The following is a 14,760-nucleotide window of genomic DNA, read 5'->3' as shown; positions in this document are numbered from 1 at the left end:
AAAAAAAGGCTTCTTGGGGTCCATGACATGGAAAGGTGAATAGTTCTGTTGTCTTGGTGTGGAGAAGACTCTTAAAAGAAAATGAGAAGAGTAGCAGAAAAATATGTTGTAACCAAGACTAACACTAACAAAGCAGCTTTTTTGATGCATGTTACTTATTATTTCTGTCCTATGCAGGAGCCCAGTGAAGAATGAATGAAATCCCTGAAGACAGTCTAAGTAGTTGAGTCGCACATTATTGTGGTTCTAGTTTTGACAGAAGTTCAGGTCAGAGATTGACTGGTATGTTGACAGTTTACTTTGGGTTTAATAATGCACAATACAAACATTTTGCTTTTGCACAGTCGAAAATAATGCTTCCAGGAAGAAGTAACAGAAAAATGGTCATGGTAATTATATGCAAATGAAATCTATTCCATGAGTTTTATTAAAAGAATTGAAAAGAAACTTAAAAGCAGAGGGTTTTGTTTCTTGGGAAGAAAAACAACCGTAATGGAAGTGGATGCTTACATGGAATACAGGATTTACCACTTAAAACATCCAAACAGCAATGCAGCAAAAATCTCGCTGTGTTCCTGGGTTTATGAGACACACATGAAATGCTTTTAAAATGCTTAAATTAGTCAAAGACTTAGTCATATGGAGTGCAAAGAAATCCATATGCTAAATAATCTCTGCCTAGATTCTAAGCTATTAAATGTCTTAGATGCTGTTAATCCTATCCTGCATTTTATTTCTACAGCGTAATATTCTTATACTAGAGATATTAGACACCTTGCCTCAAATGTTTCGTAATACAGAATTCCAGCAGATTTTTGCGTGTGCTTACAGACAAATGACATCACCTTTTACTGTGTCAGAATGGGAAATACTAACTGTCCTTATACAGACACCCTGTGTCATTTTATAGATGGCAGGAAAGACAATGCTATTGTTCAAATACGGAGTTCAGAAACAACAGAAACAAGTTACATGGTGTGTGTCGAAATTTCAAGTCTTCACACATCTCAAGTACAATCCCCAGGAATAGCCTTACTTTCTTCAGTGCAGTGGCTGGGGGTATTGCACCAGGTGCAACACAGAATTTACCAAGAAACTTTATTCTCTCAGTAATAATTGCCAAGTACTAGCCAGGTACCTCAGTTCAAATACTGTTCAAAGGGAGAAACAGATCCTAGAATAATTTCTCATCTTCAAATTCCAAGCTCCCCAGTATGTTTGGAAGAAAACCAGACATAGCTAAAGGATGTAGAACTACACAGAAGGCTTAGAAACCTGTGAAGTAACAATCCCTGAATTAACAACCAAATAAAGAAATTGGTTTTGTTACCTCAAGGCAAGAAATGTACAGTGTGTACTGAACATGCTTAGCTGTGGAGTGGAATTGAAATGCCACAGGGGTTTTCATCCTGGCAGGGAGGAGAGCTAGTACAAAGCTGGGAGGGGATAATTAAAAATCTTCAGTCCATGGTATAATACATGAAAAAGGAAACATTTCTTTGGAGATATATTGTATCAGTGGTTGCTATGTATGCCTTATGTATGTATTTCTTGAAATGAGCTGGTGGTCTTCTCACTGCTAGTATGTAGCACAGAACGATTATTCACCCATTTACCCCGTGATCATTGGGACCTTACTTATTCCTTGGTTTCGTTTTTGCTGTATAAGAACAAAATCTAAAGTATTTGGTTTGGGTTGCTTTCTTAAACCCACAGTTTAGTTGTTTTCTCCCTTCTATTACCAGAACAATAAGAGGTACCTTTTTTTTTAGTGCTTGAATCTGAGAAAATCTTGGTTGTCCCAAGCCCTCATAATCACACAGTGAGATCTTACCAAGCTTCTGGTTTTGTTTTCTTTAATGCTTGGACTCACTAGAAGAAAGTTTTGAATAACAGATGCATGCATTTTTTCAAGAATGGGATATAAGTGAAGAAATTCAGGAGTGGCAAGTTTACATTCAGTGAGATCAGAGTCCCTGTAGGACTGAATGGAAAAATGATGGCTAGGAAAATAAAAAGAACAAGAAGGTTTAAAAGAGTTGTGCGAATTGGGAATTAACTTTTCTAATCCACTGAGAAGGATGAGTGTGTTTCCTGGATCTGTGTTCCCCCATCCACGAAGCCAGAAAATAAACTTCACAGATTAATTTCTAGGATCATGGAATGGTTTCCGAAGAACATTATTATCTGGGAAATAGATTTTCTTTTTCAAAGTACACATTCTAACTGTACTAGACCTAAAGAAGTCGACTGGCAAGCACATGATTTTCTTTTACATTGGTATTGCAAGAATTAGTTCAAAAAGTTTTTTTTCTGTACTAGTTCTGTTTCTGTAGGCCCTGCAGGAAGATGGTTATTGTCTGTTTTCCAGTAAATTCATGGCAAAATAGCCTTTTGAACAAAATGAAATCAAGAGCTTTCTCCTCTCTCCCTGCTAGAATACTTGTCCCAAGGAAGAGGTTTGTAAGTAAATAATGAAAACACAGATAAAATCCTAGATACCACTACACTTTGCTTAGCCTCTTCATCTCCCCGCAAAAGCAGTTGTTTTATCTACATTGTTTGTGACTTCTCAGTGGAAAAGAGTAGGAATCGTATTGTCTATTCTATTTTAATGTCAGCTGGCAATAAGCTTCAGGACAGCATTCATTAATTACTCTGTGTACTCAAGCACAGCAGATCTTTTTTCCATGTAGGGACCTATAGTGCTTGTTGTAGTTCTGGATCTCTGGGATTGGTGGGGAAGTTGGTTTTCCAGATGGTATTTGTGAAAAGCTTTAAGCCATAAGTACAAATGAATCAAGCAACACTGCAAAGAAGGGAAACAGCATAAGGTCTTTTATTTCTATTCAGAGAACCTATTTATCTATTGCTGACTGTATCACCATTGTGCATGAGTAGTGTGGTAGATGACTACCACCATCATACACAGATGATGAGTATCACCCTCATGCTTTCTAGGCACAGATTTACTCTTTCGCCTGTTTCCCCTCCTTTCTATCCGCACCACTGGCACAGGAGCACTCACTGCTCAGATCATGTGAGGCTTGCCCTGTTCTCCTGCCTAACACCCCTTGTAGCTGCGTGCAGCCTTTCATGTCTGCTTCGGCTTGGAGTTGTGGGTCTGCTGGGAAGGAAATCCAGCCACGAGACACTTTAAGTAGCAGTTTGATCTTTGTCAGTGAGATCGACTCAATTTAGACACGTACTGTTGAGAGGTCAGATCCAGACTGGAATATGTTAAGGGCTGTCAGAACATTGTAAGCAGGAAAGGCAGACATTGCAACCACCAAGTGTTTGATTCCAGCAGAGAGTCTCATAAATAGGGATGTTTAATAGACCGTGGAGAAGTTAAAAGGAAGGATTAGACAACTGGTCTGGTCAAGTGCTCTTAAGTAATCATAAATGCATAGGGTAGTGCTGTAATTAAAAATGCTCCTGTACTGCCTTGGTTGGCCTTGGCACCTGAACCGTGCCTGGTACAGGCATAACTTTGGTTCTAAGGGGCTTCTATAATTGGTCCAAATCATACGAAAGCTTTCAAACTTGTACATATGGTTAAACTTTAAAAGACAGGGTTAGAGAAAATACCCTAATCATTCAGACTCTTGAATAAAAAAATTAACCACTCTGTACTCTGCAGTGAAACTATTTTTGGTAGCAGTCTGGAAAGCAAAACTTTGCAAAAAAAAATTTCCATTCCTATTTTATCATGTTCAAAAGAGACTGTTTTTAATGAGTATTTTTATTAAATATGTTACCTGAAGAGCCTTGATAATGTTTATCAGAAGCACTTAGATACTAAATGTTGGTAAAAAGCATAAGCAACTTTTGTTCCTTTTTTTTAATAAAAAGGCTTTTTTTTTGTTTTAAAAAAAATTCTCTTGACTATTTTTACTATCTCCAGCAAACACAGTTATGCAACTCCATTAAATGCTTAGAATAATATTTCCAATGCACACTTTTCTTGTTACGTTAATGGAGTGCTTTCTTACATATCAGGCCAGAATCACATGATGAAATTCAAACTGATTGCTTTAGACTTTCATTCTCTTTGATTACTTATTCGGGTCAGGCATTAAGAAAGAAGATAAAACTCATATAAAAATATTGACCTTCTCCTTGAAAACACACTTTTAAACAGCTCTTAGAGTTGCTGCTCTGTGCTTTGTGATGTGCTTCTTGCTAGGTTCAAGTTCAGATTTACTTGTATTTTTTAAGGGACAGGAAGTTGGCAGATGCCCTCCTCACACCAGCGATGGAAATGTGTGAGCCTGAGGTCTGTAACTGCTGGAGAGAAATAAGGAGCAGGAAAGGCCTGCCTGCTAATAAAAGGATTATTCAGAACATGATACTTATGTGACCCAAAATAGCACTTCTGTTTCTCTCATATTATATTTCTTGTATTTGGCATACAAAAATTCAGCTGGGATCCTGGCTTCTTAAAACCCCTTTTTACATGGAAAGAGAAGTGATCTTTCTTCCTTAAATGTCCTGGTCTCTCTTGCTCCTGATACAAATTTCAGACATGTGGAGTGGAAGAAAATAGTTTATTGTGCCACCTTAACAAAGGTTTTCAGGAAAACGAAGTTAGGACTGAATCTGGCTTTTATATGGAAACCGGTGGAGCTACAGTGGAGCCTGTTCAGCAGCAATAAAACTGAGGAAGATTAACTAACATTGTACTACTAAGAATTTTTTAAATGCCTTTTTAATACCTTTTTCCAGCAAAGGCAATTGGCCACTAGCAAAATCAGAGACTGCCTTGGACAGATCGGAGACTCCCTTGGACAGCCACACTTGAAATGCCTCACCAGGACAGCAGGTGATGGAAAGGGTTACAGCAGAGGGAGATGGTGGAGTTGCCCTCTCAGAGTCTATGTAGGCAGCACCTTTAGGTGTTTTGGGCAAACATCTTCTAGGCCATAGGCACAGAGAGAAAGACAAGGAGATGCAGGTTTGATAACACTTGGGAACTCATTTGCCAGATGTCAGTAGTGGCATTTCAGGTATTTTAACATGAAGCTCTCTGGTGACTTGTGAAAATCTGGAGTCTCATTTCCCTGCATAGATGATGAAGACCCATCTTTCAAATTGCCAGTATAATGTGCAGAGAGCATTTGTTCCTATATTCTATCTCTGAAGGGGGTACGTGCTTTTAGTACCATATATTTTGAGATTGGGCAAAGCATGAAAGCAAAATCATGAAGAGCTGTATTTCTGTCATGTTCTTAGTAAGATAATAGGGAGTCTCACAGGCGATAAATGTAAGCTGCTTGGTTACTTATTTTCTTAACATTATTTTTTGTGTTTTGCCCATTCTGAACTGTGCAGGCAGGGAAACTAAAAAATTGCCTTTCATCTTAAATTATTTTGCATGCCACTGAGAGTCCCACAGAAACACTTAATAGAATCATAGTATAGTTTGGGCTGGAAGGAACCTTCAAAGCTCATCTAGTCCAACTCCCTTGCAATGATCAGGGACATCTTCAACTAGATCCAGTTGCTCAGAGCCCCGTCCAGCCTGGCCTGGAATGTCTCCAGGGATGGGGTATCTACAGCCTCTCTGGGCAACACTTGATTTTGCACAGCACCAAGCATAGCAAGGCCTTTCTCTGTAACAATAACTTCAAGCAAAGGGTTCCTAAAAGTGGTTTGTTGTGCAAAAGCAGATCCCTTCTCCAGCAGTGGTGCCCTGGTCCCCACTGGGAGGAAGCCAACAAGTTGCTCAGCACCCAGCAAGCACAGCAGGGGTGAGTCCTTGCAAGCACTCTCCTGTTGGTTCCCTTGGCCAAACCACCTCCTTTTTTGCAAGCAGATGCCACCAAAGACGTAGTAGGGAAGGCTGGAGCTGTTGGCTTCTCCAGCGGAGCCAAGCCCTCTCCCTTGCAAGCAATGGAGCTGCTGCTTCGCCCCACACACTGCTGGAAGGTGGGCGCCGGAGGCTATGCCAGGCAGCAAGCGCTGGCAGCAGGAGGCAAAGTCTCAGGGGAAGGCTGTGAATCTTGTGGCCTCCAGACAAACGTTCAAGTAAGGGTTAAAATGACTTGACAGCTTACCCAATAGAAAACAGAGGTTTTTTCTGCAGTCACTTCCCAGCCTTGGATATGCAGTCTCTAGTTACTGGAGGGATTCAGAGCTGGCACAGGCAGCCTCCTAAGTATTAGGCTGCCCTGTGTGCTTGGCACCAAATTCAGACAATTTTGAGAACAGTTCAGATCTTCTCGAGGGCTTTTTTGTTGTTGTTTTGGTTGCTTTTTTTTTTTTTTTTTGGTATTTCTTTCCGTAAGAAAACAGTTCTATTTTTAGGACTTGGCTCAAATTGTTGAACCCAGTGGTTTGAGTTTTACTGTTGTTGTTTTTCCTCTCTTCCATCAAAATGAAGTGGTTCTGGCTGAGCTGAGCTGAGCAATCCTGCTGCTTCTCTTAAAGTTATACTCGAGGAGGTTTTGTGAGTGCATGGGTGCATATGTGTGTATGAAAAGTTTCTCTCAATTTCCAGGAATAAAAGGGGTCTTTGCTTCCTCCAGATCTGTGCTTGTAAATGTCTCTATTAAGATTGTGTGTCTCTATTAAGATTAGGCTGACCTAAAATATGATATGTCATTAAAGTGAATTTTATATTTAAAGCTCCTCTCCCCAGTCTCTTCTGTTTTCCTTCTTACTGCAATTGTATACCATTGTGTTTTAATGGCTAATGTTTGTCTTTAGCCCACATAGATGCCAGAGCACACTGTATTTGTCACCTGTGGAAAATCAGCCAGGGTAACAAACCAATAACCAGAGACTGAAGCCAACTATCCCTATCCCCTTTGGCTACAGCACATATATAGACACTGCACACCCAAGTTAACTTCCAGGTAAAGGCAATATTGCTGCCTCTGCATGGTGCTATGCTTCAGGTAATTAGCTTTTTTTTTTTTGCTATGCTGCTTCTGGGGCCCAAGGGATTAAGATTAACGGGGGGGGTACTCCATACACTACACGTGGTGTATAAATTGTCACTTCCTCTCCCTTTGTCTGAAAGAGTCTGTCCTTCTGTTGCACAGGGTGTCTGAGCAGGTGAGAGGGCCCATTCCTGTTAGTGGCTGGTTTGGGAGCTTTCCAAAGAAATAAGGAAGGGCAGTGCCCATTTCTCCTAATTTTGAAGGACAAAGGTGAGCAGCAGTCAGCCACTTCCCATGAAACTCTGAATGTCGACCAGACCACTGTCCTAGTGTCATTTTTGCAAACATGGCTGGACACCTCTGCTCTGTGTTGCAATTTAAACTGTTTTCCTAGATACTGGGGCTTTGCTTTGAAGAGGCGAAGGTGCCTTCCAGTAACTCTGAGTACAACATGTGGGCCATTGAGGACAGAGTTAAAAGCTGTGCCTGTCCTCAAGGTTGCCCTGTTTGCTGACTGGAGAGGCTCTCTAATCGGTGTCTGTCTCAGCAGCTCACAGGGTGGATGCAATTCCCCATAGCCACCCCCTGTGCAGAGCCTGGTAGCAGAAGCCCAGCATTGCAGGGCTGGGGACTGGCTTCTGAAACACCAGGCATCCCCACAGTGCCCAATCTGAGTCACTTTCTGGATGTAAACTTTTGCTCCTACTAATGAGTATAGACAAAAGACCTTCCTTCCAGAACTTAAGGGTATCCAAAAGATCCCAGTCTATTTTTTAAGCATTTGAGTGCTCTCATCAAAACCATGACAAATTGCCAAACCATTCTCAAAGGTTCCCAAATGTAAGTCTAGCCCCAGGTCTTAAATCCTATGGAAAAAAAGGCATTTGTATGGAGTTTAGCATTTCCTGGGTGAGAAGTATCCCAGATTCTTTCTGCCTGTGGCCCTAGCTTCCAGAAGTTCAGAAATGTGTGAAGCTCAAAGCAAATCTTATTTTCCCCTGATTTCCATTTTGCTCTCCTTAGACAGTCATGGCATTTTTTTCTTGTATCAGCTTGAATTTAATAGACATTCAAGAAACATTCATTCTGTTGTTTTTCTTTTTTTTTTTTTTTTTTTTTTACTCTAACTTGCTTGCCAACACTCTAACAATGCAATATGCACCTAGCTAAGAAACTTAGATGAATTACTATACACTAGGAAGTACATTTTTCAAAGGAGCGGGGGTGTTAGCTTCAGCTTTCTAGGCAAATTCTCATATACGTAATTACATTCTGTCTACTGCATTCCTCTGCCACCTCAATTGGATATGGTGTTCTTCCTCAGTTTGTGCCCTGCATTTTTGCTTGCATTATCAAGTACTATTAAATATTCCTTGTCCACCATCCCAGCAGTGACTTCAATATAGAGCCACTGGAAAAATTGGTAGGATATTTTGCGGTATTTACCATCAAAAATACTTGTTAGTCCAAAACTTTCAGAGTAAGATGTGTTCTTAACCGTGACTAAGTAGTAAAATACTTGTGACATAAGTCAGCAACACAATTAGCTACAGTTGCTTTTAAATGAGGAATGTTTGATGGTGACTTTGGTACACAGAATCATAGAATCATAGAGTAGTTTGGGTTGGAAAGGACCTTAAAGATCATCTAGTTCCAACCCCCTTGCCATGGGCTCAGAGCCCTGTCCAACTTGGCCTTGAACATGTCCAGGGATGGGTCATCCACAACTTCTCTGGGCAGCCTGTTCCAGGGCCTCAGCACCCTCCTGGTGAAGAATGCAGCAATTTAAGAGGATTACTGTGGGTCATCTGTACTGATACCTTCAACCTGTGGCCACTGTCTTACAATGGAAGCTGACAAGTTATGTTCGTGGGCGAATTAGAATGTGTCTCCTGTGAGCAGAGGAAGAAAATGATCAGAACCATCCAGCTCACAGCAAAAATCTGGAGAGGGGAGATAAGAGCTGTTATTTTGGTGTGTTCACAGTAGGTATGAGCTGTTCACAGGGGTTGAAACAGCCCAGTACATGACAGCTATAATAGCTAATTCCAGGGAACTTTTCCACTACTCTGATAATCAGAGCATTTCACAGCTCCCTGCTGTAAGTGTCTTTTATACCCCTCATTTCAGCACATTCATTCAGTAATGGCAGAATTGGGACCTGTGAAACTAGTGTTAGAATGCTAATTTTGGCTTTTCTTCAATTTCACCATATTACAGAAAAAAAAAAATCCCTTAATTTGCATGGTCCTTTTCCTGGAAACTCTCAGTCTTTAATGCATTCAGTGTAACAAACCAAAATGACTGCTTCTTACTTCAGCAAAAATTATGCCATTTACTTGGATTTCACCCACCTAGATCATAACACCCTAGAAGCTAGCTCTTTGTGTCACAGGGGGGAATGCCAGAGCTGGTGATCATGTAGATGCTCTTCGGTCAAGACTACTGCTGTGCTGCCTTCCAGGACCACCTGCTGTCTGGCTGCAGGGGAGCTGAGGTCAGTGCAGATCTGGGGAAAGCCACCCTCCAAAACCTGAACTGTGATAACTTAGTGACTAAACCACACTAAGTTCCTCACTTGGAGAAGGAGAAGGAGAAGAGTTTTTGTGGGAAGAGAAGAAAGCAAGGAAAGGCAAGAACATTTTATCTAAGATCTGTAGTTAATGGACAAACTGCCGAATATGCAAAGAATTTACAGCCCAGATGCAGAAAATTCAGTTAAACAAGTGACCTGACACAGATGCTGAAAAACTAAAATTATGAATTATCTGACCTTATTCTGTGTGTTTCCTGTAGTGGAAATTTCTTTGGTATCTCTGAAATGCAGTGGGCTGTTTTCTCTTGGTTGAGCAGCAATGGCATGACTGGGAAGCAGTGGAAAAGCTCACATTGAAGTGATAACTGTAACCCTTGATTTTGTCTTTATTCCCCTACCAGTCTTCGGGTTTGTGTAATAGCTGGCTTATTTTGTTTGATACCCAATGCTGTTATATGCCCATACCAGGAAAGAAAGAGTGGCAGTCATTGGCCAGCACTTCCATAATGGAGCTGGGTGATGGAGGAAGCTGAGGGTTCCTTTGGGGTAAAGGAAGTGACCCCAAGTCTGAACCATCCAAACTTTTAAAACGAAACAGAATTTTGATGGGTTTTGACTAAAAAATTTCATTGCCTCTAAATATTAAAGTCTGCCGGCTAGCAGCTCAGCTGCCAGGTGGTGGATACTTACAGATACTACAGCCCTCCTGATTGTTTTCCTTGCTGCTGCTTTTTTCCTGAAGGAGATACCAGAGCTCATATTGACAATTTCTATACACTAATGGCTTCAGAAACCAATCCGAGCAACAGTTTTTGAACTGTGAGACAGAATATTTTTCTTAAGTGCCTATTCAATTCAGAAATATTTATGACTCTTTTGCTTAGTCTATTTGATTTACAAATATTATCTATTCTGCTACTTTGAAGTGAGCAGAACAGTTGTTCTGCTACCTGGAACATTTTCATGTACTTAGGGAATGCAGGAAAAAACAAGGAAAAAATATCATAAAGAATTTTTTTGGTATGTTTTCTGGAGTTGCACTGTAAGTCTCACACAGCAAACATACTGAGTTTGTAAAGTTGCTAAGCTTCATCTATATGTCTCCAGTTTTTTAGTATTCCTTGAATGATGTTTGCACTAGTGGATTTCACAAGTGTGTTGCTTCACAATTGCTTCATGTCTCATAAATCAAATGTCTTTTCAGTTTCTCTCAGCTGAGAGTTGTGGATTATAGACATGCCCTCTAACTACCATTGTTTCTTGCTTGACAAATGCCTGGAAAGTGGTACTATTTGTTTTGTGAAAGAAGGTTATTTCAATCAAGAAGCCAAGGAACAGCTCTCACTTCTTGTTTTTTGCTTTGAGTGCTGCTGAGAAGAACATTCACTTTTTTGGGGACCAAAAGTGTAAGTACTGTGTTGCCCTTTTTACTGCTTATTTTTTCCTGGTAGGCTCAGCCTATTTTGGTTCAGTTGAATGTTTATATGCATACAGATGGAAGCTGGCAATCTCTCATCAGATTTGAATTCAAGAAGGAGTAAGTCCTGTACTTTGCAAATTTTTTGCTTTCCTTTCCAGAAGAAATCTCATAAAACAAGGTCTTCAGCCTCTCATCACCCCCCTGAAAGTCCCCAGGGCTGTGGAGCACACAGGCAGCAGACCAGGAGGTTCCTCATTCTCTTGACATTTCATCAGGAGTGGAAATGTCAATAAATGTGTGTATGAAGCAGTAGAATGAACAGTGGTTTAACAGAAATACATGATGTAAATCTATGAAGACCCCACTTCTACAAGGAGACGGTGTTGTGATCACCAGTGTGATTAGCAGAAAGAAGCATAAGGCTGTTGCCCCAGTGACAAAATTATAGCACTACTTGGCCAGCAGACATGAAGGTTGTGTCATTGCATTAGGAGAGGATACTGGGCTGTTGGCCATCACTCACAGGGTGTTGGGAACATCCCTGCCTCTGTTGTGGCTGTCAGCCTTGACACCAGGCCTGGTGAGGGGACATGAGGAAGTTGGAGAGTTATGTGAGACATTGAGGCTGGACCTCCAGAGGTGGCTGTACAGTTCCACTGGGAGAAGAGCCTCTACTCCATGCTTCACCCTCTAAGAGTGCATTCTGTGATGGCTTGCCTTCTTTGTGCTTGCCTGGTGTGTGGCTGTTACTTAAGCCTGCTGAAGTGCTCTGTGTGTTTTTGTAGGATCATAGGATAGTTTGGGTTGGAAGTGACCTTCAAAGGTCATCTAGTCCAACTCCTCTGCAATGAGCAGGGACATCTTCAACTAGATTAAGTTGGTCAGAGCCCCGTCCAGCCTGGCCTGGAATGTCTCCAGGGATGGGGCATCTACCACCTCTCTGGGCAACCTGTGCCAGTGTTTCATCACACTCATTGTAAAAAAGTTCTTCCTTGTCTGAAAAGTTCTTCCTTGTTCTTCCTAGTCTGAATCTACCATCTTTTAGTTTAAAACATGTACCCCTTGTCCTATCACAACATGCCCTGATAAAAAGTCTGTCCCCACCTTTCTTATAGGCTCATTGTAAGTATTGAAAGCCACAAGAAGGTCTCCTCAGACCTTCTTCTTCTCCAGATTGAACAACCCCAACTCTCTCAGGCTGTTCTCATAGGAGAGGTGTTCCAGCCCTCTGATCATCTTGGTGGCCTCCTCTGGCCCCTCTCCAACAGGCCCATGTCTTTCCTGTACTGAGGATCCCAGAGCTGGTTGCAGTACTCCAGGTGGGGAGTCTCATCAGCGTGGAGTAGGGGGGCAGAATCACCTCCCTCGATGTGCTCACCCAGCTGCCCTTTGCTTGGCAGCAATGGACATTTCCCCTTTGTACAAAGAAGGGAAAGATTAACTTGAAATTTTGGAAAAAGAAAAGTCATTATTTCATCTAATAAAAAAAGGTCCTGTAGGTGACTGAGAGGTTCCCTTGCCATGCTGACCTCCCTCTCTGCAGAGGAGGGAGGAGAAAGTGGATTCATGTGATGAGCTTGGCTAATACCAGAAAAGAAAAATTCTCTGTGGTCTTCCAAAAAGAGAGAAGAAAGAAAATCCCATACCATAAGGCATTTTTTTTTCTTCTCCTGCATTATAAAGGAGAATCTAGATACAATTTAAATCTGAACCAAATAGTGGATCTGATTCTTAATGTAATTCAACTCTTTGAACAGACAGGGCACTTTATGCAACACCGATAGCTTGGTTATTCTTCAGACATCAATGGGCCTCTGTAGGGGTTTGGCCTGGACATGCTCGATTACCTGGTATCCTAAGAGTCGCTGTTCCACTGACATCTGGGTGAACACAAGTGTTTCGGAAGCAGTGGTCTGTCTGCACACACACGTGGCTACTTGGGTGCAGCTATATGGCTGTTGGCTCAGTGGTGACCCTGGAGCTCTGAAATGCTGCCCTTGCATTAGGCTCGGCTTTCAAGAGCTCATTTAACTACCAGGTATCACGGCACATGGGAGACGCAAAGCCAGGCCATTCTGCTTGCAGGGAGGCTTACACAGGAGGTGCTAAGCACCATTGCTATATGGGTTTTCTCAAGGCAAGAGGAGCCTTCTCCTGGCCCAACAAGCCTGCTGTAGGACAATACCTCAATTTAGTTGCACAAAGTTACTCTTGTATAGGCAGATCAAAACCTTAGCCTCCTTGTGCTTTTCTGAGGTCTGTGCTTTTCAGTCCGCATGTGCCATTAGTTGCTTTCTATCTCTCCTTTCACAGACATTTAGAGACATGTCTTGTAGTGCAGCTGTTTTTCCAATAAATTATTCTCCTTTTAAAAATATACTTCACTGCAATCTAAAAAGCCAGATGAGGCAAGGTTTTATTAGAATTACTGAGTATCAGATGAGACGTGATAAAGAGAATTGACTTGATAATAGAATGTTTTTTTTTTTTCTTTTTAAAAAGATCATTTTACAAGATGGAGACTAGGGGTGGGGAGGGAGGGGAGAATTAAGTTTAGGACTTAATTCCTCCATGCTCAACAGCCTCATTTACAGGAAGAATACAACAAATCTCTTGTTTTTGCAGTACAAGGGCTTTATACAGGTAAACATGTTAAGAATGTTGCCTGTAGTGTTTGCCCAGCTAGACCATAAAGAATTCCTGTGAGCAGGGGTAGTGAGAGCCATTGCGCAGCCCTGCCGAGCTCTGCTTTCCTCCTGCCTCCATCTGCCCCCATGCCAGGGAGGGAGGCCGCTGGAGTTGTACTATTTCTGTGAAGCCATCCAGCACGTTTATTCTGAGTACAGACACAGTGGTCTTCCATTTTGCAATTACAGAAACAAGGATATCCTGTTGAGCTTTCTCGCTTTCCTCCCTTCCCCGCTGCCACTGCTTGGTATGACTGTAGGGAATATAAATGGAACAGGAAATTTGACCGCGTCCAGGATCAATGTCATTAAAGACAGGTCTTGTTTTAAAATCTAATTTTATATAACTGCTCCGTTATATAATATGCTTTTGTTTGTCGTCTTGATTTTTATCGAGGTAGTGTACATTCCCCTGGCCCTTTTCATGAAGGAATGTTTATACCTGTGGGCAAGCGCTAATGGCAGTGAAAGGCTTGCATTCATGGGAACAGCATTTAGCAATTCATGGTTGCCAAGGTAAGCAGCAAAGGCATGCCCTCTGCCACTCCACTGCCTCTAAAAGAAACAGTCTCTAAGGTAACAGGCTAGCACCCCTTGAGGCCAAAAATCTTTAGCTTTTTAGACAGAAAAACACATTAAATAATACCAAGAAAAGCATTTTTTTGTCCAGGCATTTTTTCTTCACAACAGAAAAGGGGCTCAAAGTGTTCTATTTTTGGTTCCGCACAGGAATTTAATTCAGATGCTGCCCAGTGCTTTGTGCACTCAACACCCCTTTGACAGTTTAGTTTCAGGGGCACATAGGACTAATGAGCCAAGGCAGGACTGCAGTTGGAGGCTGGCGTCTCCCAGGCCTGTGACTGTTGTTCAAGTGAATAGGCAATTTCCCTGATTAGCTTGGAATTTGGAGCATTATCTGGATGGTTATTTGGCATGAGCCCTTTTTCCAGGATCACAGTCAATGTGGGAGATTGAGTCACCTGTAGAAAAGGTCTGAAGAGGGACCACTTGCTATATTCTGTTTGTGATGGGAGAGTGGGCTTCTCTTCTTGATTCCATCTTGCTCTGCAGACACTTGCCAATCTCTTTTATGTTACTGTAGCAAAGGGGAGAAGTAGCTGAGTCATCACATTTTCCCAGTTCAAGATCTTAATTAGGAGAAGAAGCAAACAGCAGAGGGTTGTTTTTGAAACTGAATTCTAACAAAAAGTAAAATGCAACAGCCAGATC

The 14,760-nt window shown here is 41.6% G+C and overlaps 1 long non-coding RNA gene across 1 annotated transcript in view; it reads left to right on the top strand.

The window, feature by feature from the left end:
* The window catches only part of LOC309437230, a 49,638-nt gene that overhangs the window by 4,544 nt on the left and 30,334 nt on the right, over window positions 1–14,760 (top strand). Inside the window, exon 2 of the long non-coding RNA XR_014183513.1 lies at window positions 178–282. This is a non-coding gene — a long non-coding RNA (uncharacterized lncRNA). The remainder of the gene's footprint in view (window positions 1–177; window positions 283–14,760) is intronic.

The sequence above is a fragment of the Streptopelia decaocto genome (genome assembly GCF_964273445.1).
Source record: "Streptopelia decaocto genome assembly, chromosome: 3".
Classification (NCBI taxonomy): domain Eukaryota; kingdom Metazoa; phylum Chordata; class Aves; order Columbiformes; family Columbidae; genus Streptopelia; species Streptopelia decaocto.
The sequence above is the reverse complement of the archived record's forward strand: the minus strand, read 5'-3'. Positions and strand labels throughout refer to the sequence as shown.